The sequence below is a fragment of the Phalacrocorax carbo genome, chromosome 15 (genome assembly GCF_963921805.1).
Source record: "Phalacrocorax carbo chromosome 15, bPhaCar2.1, whole genome shotgun sequence".
Classification (NCBI taxonomy): Eukaryota; Metazoa; Chordata; class Aves; order Suliformes; family Phalacrocoracidae; genus Phalacrocorax; species Phalacrocorax carbo.
This window is the reverse complement of record NC_087527.1, coordinates 608504-617236: the sequence shown is the minus strand read 5'-3', so window position 1 is coordinate 617236 and position 8733 is coordinate 608504. Positions and strand designations below refer to the sequence as shown.

At 42.9% G+C, this 8733-nt stretch overlaps 1 long non-coding RNA gene across 1 annotated transcript; it reads left to right on the top strand.

Annotated features, from left to right (window-relative positions):
- Positions 1-210: 210 nt before the first annotated feature.
- LOC135315798 (uncharacterized) lies at positions 211-3870 on the top strand. The gene is made up of 3 exons (XR_010375281.1): positions 211-1246; positions 1374-1501; positions 3802-3870. It is a non-coding gene; the product is annotated as an uncharacterized LOC135315798 (long non-coding RNA).
- Positions 3871-8733: the final 4863 nt, after the last annotated feature.

Genomic DNA, 8733 nt, shown 5'->3' with positions numbered 1-8733 from the left:
TGCACACTCATTATGAACACCGTTTGCAGGCAACTGTTATTGCTTCTCCCAGCCTATGTCCAGTAATCTGTGGCTCCAGGGTCTGGGCGCTAACATCTTGAAACTGTGCTCAATCGGAGGGTATTTTTATGCTGTAGTTTCTCTCACCTTTTTATTCCATTCTTTTGCTAAATCACTGTGTTGTAAGGCAGCATCCTTCTAGGACTGGTAATTCAAGCTCTTGTGATTGAACATGGCTAGAGAATGGTTCTTTGTACCTGTAAGAAGTGAGCAATCCTTCCACTAAGATTTTGCTTCTAGCCTTGGGGAGAACTTCCACAATGAAAACTACAGCTTTGTGTACACAAAGTTTCCCAGGTAGTTTGGCAGTGGGTTCTAAAGAAGGCTTGCTTACGGTGGAAAATTACACTATGGTAGAAGGAAGCTTTGACGACCTGTAATAGCTAACGTGAAATTAAGCACATAACATGAACAGAGAAGCGTGAACCAGCAGACGTGATAGTGTATCATAGTTTTGTACACTGAATGCAAGGTCCAAATGAATTTCTTAAGTGTTGCAAGTCCTCAGGACCACAGACTAACCAGATGTTGTTCTGCAGCACTGAGTAGCCCTTTAGTACAATTGCTTCTTCGCTCCCAAAGCCTGAACATCTGGATTTATGGTGACAAAAGCAATCCAGCAAGGAAGGGTATGAAAAATGGTATCCCTGTGTATTAGAAAAGAGGTATGGTCTGAGTCACAGCACATGTAAGGGCCACTCTGGCATCCCCCAACTGTCTCATCCCTCAATAACAGTACCACTACTACTCTCCTCTGTCGGGAACCACTGCTCAGTGACTGCTTCTCAGCATAAACACCTTTAAAAGCCCCTCTGCCATCATCTGTAAACAGTGATCCACCAGCCACTCTCAATGGGAACTACTGATATTAACCCCTACCATTCTGCCCTAGTATCAGCTTATTCATTAACTTTTTATGTTTTAGGTACGTCTGTTAATTTTCACGTACCACTGCCCACCCCTCTGGGCAGAACGTACAACCCTTGTGTTACAGGACCATAAAAAAAACTATAGCTGGAGGAGATGCAGCAGCAATAGAGATGACCACTGTCTTCCTGAGACAATTATGAGTTTTGGTGCCTCTTGAAGGAGCCATATGGACCCTACTCACACAGCTTCACCTCTGCTTGAAGTGCCTGATAATGTTCTGCTAAGTCAGGGTGAGGAGGGGAAGGTGGATGGATGGGTAAGTGTATATGTGCTCTTCACTGATTTTTCTGATAAACACAGGAGGAGAAGGCTGTGCTAGGGGGACTTCCCAGAGCACAGCCTGGCTTGATGGATCCTTTTAAAAATGATTTTATTTTATTCAGTTCTGAGAACTGGGCTGACGCTGGTGCGTGTCGTTCTGCCAGACCAGGAGGAACTGAACTGAGCGTCAACATGTTTGTGACTGACATGCTTGTGACTGCTTCCCATTGTGGAACAAAATGTGTAAAAGGTGAGTAAGCAGGTAGTAAAACATGGCTGTGAAGCCTTTGCAGGCTGCTGTTTGCTCTGGAGACCAAATCAAGTAGAGCGTATGTTGGGGGAAGATGGGCTGTAGCATTGCCTTTTGCCAAGTAGTGCCTTTTTTTCTGCTACCACTGATAAAGTTTAAAAAAAAGGCTCCAAGTGCTGCGAACAGCCCATCTGATCAGTTAGAGATTCGGTTTGGTAAAGAGGCTCTGGGCTAGCAGTTTATGGGACAACATGCTATCCCAGCTCTTTGTCCCTGCATGCCCTAGTTATCCATCACACCCCCCTGCCACACACACTCATTCCCTGCTCTCCTCTTTCTTACATCTATCCATGGGCCTTGTCTTGCAGGTGATCTGTCCAGGGAGTGTGTGTTACATTTCCCTCCAGTTCAAACAGCCCCTTCATCTGGGGATGTTTGTTCCCTCACCAGTTATGAGATCCTATGAAAATGTAGGGCATGAGGTAAGTGGAAATCTCCAGGCATGCAAATGGAGGGGGCTATGTGTTGTTTCCAAAAACATGTATTTCTGGGGTGTAAAAAGAAGGGTCCTTTGCTCAGGGTCTTTCTCACCCAGAGGTGTTTCTTGGAGAGAAGTAAGAGCTAGTGCTCACATTGTTGCCAGGGAGTTTGTTAAGTATTCCGCCCAGGAGGTCCTGCGTCTCTTTGATGTAGGCTCATTTGTTTGTGTGTTGGTTGCCTCTATCCCCATCAGTGGTGCTTTCTCTCTTTCCCTCTCTTTGCTCTCCCAGGTTGCCTTCTACCCCTACCAACTTTAAATGGCATCTTTTGAATAATGTTTGCTGACACATGTGGCCTTAGTAGTAGTTGCTGCAGGGTTTGGGAAGGCTCCTCAAGCAAGGAATGTTCAGTCCTTGGGGTCGTGGAACCCAGCCAGGAATTTCTGCTCTCCCATTCCCAGGGGCATGAGGAGCCTGCAGAGGAAAACCAAAGGTGACCATTTCCTTAGTTTAAATGTCGTTGACCTGAACTGGAGATGTTTTCCAAGACTTTTTAAGATCAAGAGAGCAGTTTTGGAAATATGACTGATATCTTGATGGAGAAGTGACCATTTCAAATTATAGAGTCCTATAATACAATATAGGAAATTGCCATTTGAAAAAAAGAAAGCATGAGGCACTGTTGCCATTTGAAAAAAGAAAGCATCAGGCACTGTCTCTTTCAAGCCTTCAGAGCTTCTTTTTCTTCAGCCACGTGATATATGTGTGTGGCTTGTTCAGTGAGAGACATGGATATTAAATGGCCAGCTATCAGTTCTTGCATGTATGAACACAAAACACTAGGAGAGGCTAAAAAGTTAGCTATATGCCATATGATCACTGAGGACAGTGTGTTACTCGGAAGGAGAAAGAAGGTGACAATGGGACTAAAGCTGCCTCTCTTCTGTAAGACTGGTATTTTAACAGCTCTCATGGGAGGAAGGATATGTTCAACCTAATAGGATAATGGAATAATATGTTGAACATATCAGCTTTGACACAGACCAGCTGGTGGCTGTAGACGCAAATAACCTAAGGAAAACAAATTTGAAATGTTTCAGGAAATGGCTATATGCGTGAGGTGCAGGGGGGGTGGTGGGCAGGAGGGTGCCTTGTGTGTAAAAGAAAAAAGATAAAAGCCTCTCTCTTTGGCTGTGGGAGGAGTGCCTCACTTAGTCCTGGAAAGGACTATGTTCCATCCTTAATGATAGCTGGGGCTATAAATTTAGTACTGCCTTCTCCTCTGGACCCATAGAACTTGTCACTGTGAGGCTGGACCAAAGGTCCAGTGTGGAGGCTAGTTGGTAAACAGAAAAATCCCCCAAACCAAACAAAAAACCCTCCTACAGTTACCGTTAGTAATTTCCTCAGAAGTTATTACTACAGATACTATTGCTCAGCAGGAAAACTATCTCCACCAGTGGGTCCTCCGCTATCTCTTCACTTCCTTCCCTCTGCTGCCTTTGTGTTTCTAATCCATCTTGCCTTTTCATGTCTGTCCAGCTAGTTTAAATTCCAGTCTCCACAGACTGCTGTCCAGCAATGAAACAGTTAACATGGACTTTTTATTTCTGTCCTTTTTTCATCCATAGTGCCAATCTTTGAGTTTCGGAGACCAGTGAGATACCTGGGTGGAAGGTAATTGCTCTTCTCAGAGCTTTGATTTCAGGCTCTCTGCAGACTTCAGCAGACACTAGTTCAGCCACTCCATTCTATTCACGTGTGAATTATTTTCTTTGAAACTGTGAAAGATAGAAATGCACTTTTCTTTCTACATTAAAGCTCAGATCCTGAACTGGAGCATGCCAGGTGCACCACAGCCAGTTGGTGGATGAATGCATAGCCATACAGGTAAGATGTTTTCTTCAGCGCCTCTCTCAGGTCAAGAGTTATATATTGTGTCTTCAGGCAACATGCCAGTCTGTTCTGTGCTTACAACCCAACTGGCCAGATTTCAGTATGTTGTATGACAACCGTAATAGATGACTCCCAGTTCACTCTGCTGTGGCTAGGAACAAGACATGAAAGACAGTATCGGTGATGTAAACTGCTAATGAGCCTTTGAAAGATGCCAAAGATACCCTAAGATCTTGAAGAGACCAGTCAATCCTCCCCTCCTCCTCTTGGTCACTGCGGATCCACTCTTGCTCTGGCGCACCCTCTCTCTCTCTCTCTTAAAAGTCCGTAGCTCATGCCATTACAAGTCAGAAAGCATTCGTATGTGCTCAAGCAGAAGGATAGCAGAAAGAGTTAGACTCTTCATAAACACAGCTTTCTTCTTCCTCATTTGCCAGCACCATATCAGCAGCAAGTGTCACTTTCTTTTGCAAGAATGGCTTTAGTAAAAGGTACACTCATGAGATATACTCCACTGACGAGTTATTTCTGGCACAGACAGAGTGGAAGGAAGTCAGCATTACACACACTCTTTGGCCTGGGAAGGTCTGAGAACTCTTTAAATACTTGGCTCAGAAATGACTCTTTTCCTTTTATCGAGGAGATTTTTGCTTTCTTGTTAATTAAACTTCTGTTTTTTCCTCCTCATGCCCTTTTGCAAGCATATAGCGGTTTCATGAAGACACTAGTTCAATAACCATCATTTATAGTATCAAGCTTAGGTTACTACCGTTTGCTTGCCAAGTGCAGCTGCAACTGTCTGCCCAATTTCACATGTTACTGTGAGCCAGAGATAGTGGCCCTTGCTACACAAATGTGCCTCTGAGGCCTCACATGGCTGTCCTTAAAGGTGTCATAAGCTGTCCTTAATAGATGTCATGCACAACAAATTGTCTTCCCACTTCTCTGAAGAAAGGGCTTGTTTACAGTGGACAACTGATCTGGATTGCAGTGGAGACTGCAGTTCAAGTGAAATATTACTTCTGGTTAGCACTTTGTATGGATATGCTTACTTTGGAATAAGGGTATGTTAATCAGAAGTAAATTCTAAAGCTGACCAAATTATTTTGAAGCAGAAGTTTCCAGGCTGGGTGTCAGTGTAAGTCCCTGTATGTAAAGCCCCTGAATGCCTGAAATCATGACCGACTGGGTTCCTGAGTGTCTGGGGGTATGCATCAACTCATTGGATAAATTCAACTGAAGGGCTGAAGCCCCCTTTCCCACTTCTTTAGCACAAAACTGTGCTCCCACATCATGTTGCAGCAGAGTGATCCCACAGGTGCTCCCTTTTTCTTTCCCTTCCCTGCTATCCAAATCCCACTGCAGCCCTAGTTCCTTCTGGTCTGTGGGAGCTGCCAGTTGAATCGCTACGGTGATAGACTAATAGGGAAGCTTTTTAATGTGTTCTGTCTTTGAGCTAGTCCATGCAGTCCCCACTGGAGGTCCTTTCTTGACAGTGCCAGAGATATAACAGGTTTTCCATAGTAACCCCAGTGGTAGGAAGGCTCTCGTCTTTTGTGAGGGACAGTCCTTATTATATTTTGTTGGTTCACAGCTTGAATGCCTTCCCAGAAATGCAAGATGTTTACTGTTAGAGGATACTGTTATTCCTTTTGTGCTGCCAAGTGTGAAACTAAAGAGTAACGTAGCCCTTTATTGACTGCTGTATGCAGGCTTTGACCTGCCTGAAGGATAGTCAGTGCCTATCCTAAAAGGTACCCATTAGGCGTTCAGTTCAGCAAGCAGGCTGAAGAGACAAACCTCTTCAACCTCCTTGTTGAGGTGCTTTGAAAAACATCGAACCCAAACCCATACGGCTGAGAGCCAGAGTGGTATATTGCATCATTTTATAGTACTTTGTTAGTGGCCAAGCTGTTAGCCAAAACTGTCTCACCTATAAAATAATGAGCTTTGGGCCATCAAATAAGCTTGCCTGAAACAATTTACAGTTTTTTGCACAAAATAATTTTTCAGTTTTTGGGGTTTTTTTTAAAATTTTTTTCTTAAAGGCAATGTAAAGCTCCTGTATCCTGCATTTGCTTTTAACTTGGATAGCTCTGAGGTAGCTTTTTGGGATTACACTCAAATCCTTTATAGAGGGCTAAATGACTGACAAGTGTCCTTTTCAGCACTTCATATAAGTTCCCATTACCTTCTATATAATATCCCTATCAACCCTATCAAATGCTTTTTCAAAGTTTATAGAATTCACAGAGTTTCCATTCCAAGGGGAAGTCCTTGAGGATTTTCAAGTTAGCCACGTGATAAATTCAAGACCATCTTTCTCAAAACCTTATTATTCAATCCTAACTTAGATATCCACTAATTTCATTCTCTAACAATATTCTTGCCAGGAATCTGGCAGTCTAGAAACATGCTGTTTCAGACTCTGCCTCATCTCTCCAGCTCTTACACTTTGAAATACCTAGTTTCTGCAAGGACTGAAACAAAAGATCTTTCTCTTACTATGAGGGGAGAGACATCTTCCTCTTCCCAGAGTATACCTAAAATTCATTCATTTGGGTACAGGCAACTACCCGCTTTGATGAAGGATTGGAACACTGTATTTATAGTAGGTGATTAAAGACCGGGCTTCCTGAACCCATGGAAAACAAATGCGCCAGATTTTATTCTTTTGTTCTTTTAATAAACTGTCCGTGAGATTCTTCCCCTCCCCTCCTTTCCTGCTGGTTTACTTGCATTCTTATATGTTCAATGTTTTTCTCTTCTGTCTTTGTTCCAGTTTATCAGCAATTTACACACAGTTGTTTCCCAGACCCCATGATTTCAGTAGCAAAAATAACACTGACCTTTTGAGCCCATGAGCAATCTCGTTGGTGGTAATTTAGCAGAAAGTTACAGTAATGAACAAGAATGCTGCTCTTAAATGTTAAATCATTAAATGTGTATTATGAGTGTTTATTACTTCTTTAATGCACTTCCTGTGCACCAGGGAGATAGCAATATTCCAGGGAAGAAAGTTTTTAATTGACAAAACTGGTGGATCTGTAATCTCTTCTGATTTAAAGATATCTTTTCAGGTGTGATTTAGCCAAAGCAAGCAAGGAGGATGCTCCTAGCTAGAAAGACAATAGCACTAACCACAGAAGGACTCTTCTGTTGACTCTTCGAAAACTGTGAGCTGGGCTTTTCCTGTGTGAAGGAGGGAGATAGGGAGGGGAAAGTGACTGAAAACTTACATTTCACTCTCCAGACCTGGGGCTGGTTCGGGACTGCTTTGGTCCTGGGCATGCCTGAGAGCAGACAAAACCTACTGTCAACTAGAAACTTCCTCAGTTTTCTGCCCCTTCCCCTCACCCAGCCTTCAGAATGGCAGGAAGCCAAGGGCAGATGACATACAGGCAATTATATGAGGTTTGTAATTTGGCTATCCTGCTCTATAGGTGACAGTACCTGGGCTTTTGCAGAGTCCAGGGGAAAGGCAGGGAATCTAGATGCAGACTAGAATTTTCCAGCCATATCAAAATCCTCAACTTTACTTTGGTTCAAGTTTATGTATAGACCTATTTCTAAAACGGATAAGAATACTTTTAAAGATTTAAGTAGAATTAGGAGAAGAGTTCTCTGTCTGTAACCAGTATAAAGGCAAAAAAAACCCCAACCAAAAACCCTAACCCCCGAAGTGTACCAAGAGTGATTTAAAACAGAGAATGTTGGTTTTCCTTCATCACAGCATCCCTTAAAGCTTGTTCGACTCAATGTATAAACCAAAGCAGGACAAAAAGGAAGTTTACTGTCTTCCTTCTTTTAGCTGTGTATTAAGTAGCATGAAGATAGTGCTTTTTCTTCCCCCTCTATTTTAGGCCTGTCTCCTCTCTTACAATTTTTATTATACTAATTACCCTTCACTGCCCATCTCTTACATTTGACATGTTTTGAATTAGGTATGTTACAAGATAATTGTTTTATATCTCCATATAAGGCAAGGGGATCTGAGGTGAAGTAATGTAAAGATCTATTTCAGTGATCTATTTTGCAGTACAATGCAGTACTTTATTTTGTGGCCACTGGAAAAGGCCAGTGTAGAAGGACATTTTAAAGGGTGTTGCAGCATCTAGAAAGCAAGCTTAGTCAGAGCATCAGTATCATATGGCCTTGCAGGACATGTCTGGGTCCATGTCCACCTAAATCCCTTGGTGGTTGTTAATAACAAGTAGCATTACCCTGTGGGTGATCTGAGACAGTGACGGCATTAGGGACACAAGTTATGCAAGTTACTCACTTATTTAGCTGCTCTGGGGAATTCTGCGTACCCACTTCAAGGAATGACAGCAGAAGAAAATGTCTGGAGGCATGATTTGCATGACAGTAGCAGGATTTGTAATAAGCTGGGTGTTTCAGAGGCAGTATATGTACATTACTAGCTTAGGAAGGAAAGACAGAAATGTTGCCTACAGTCCTGCCTACCAGCTCTGATACGTGATACTGTTCAGCCTTTGCTCCTATCTTGGGTTACAGTGGAAAGATTTTGTTTGTTTGTTTAAATATTTTCTTGAGTCTTTCCCAATTTTAGCCTGAACTCCAGATATTTGGCTCTTCAGTGCAACCTCCAGGGTGCTTCTGACTAATGTCAGGGTGCTGTTGCAGGGTTTTACAGGAACTCTTGGGAACAGTCTTGCAGCCGTGTGTGGACCAGTATTATCAACACCCAGTTTTAGCTCTGAGGTGGTATCTGTGCAACACGGCATTTCAACACAAAAGCACACAAGAGCTGCTTTCTGTGCAGATTATGCTGTGTGGTCCTGACTTCTGTATCAGGCTTTCTGGACCACCCTGACGGAGAGCAATAGAGGTGAA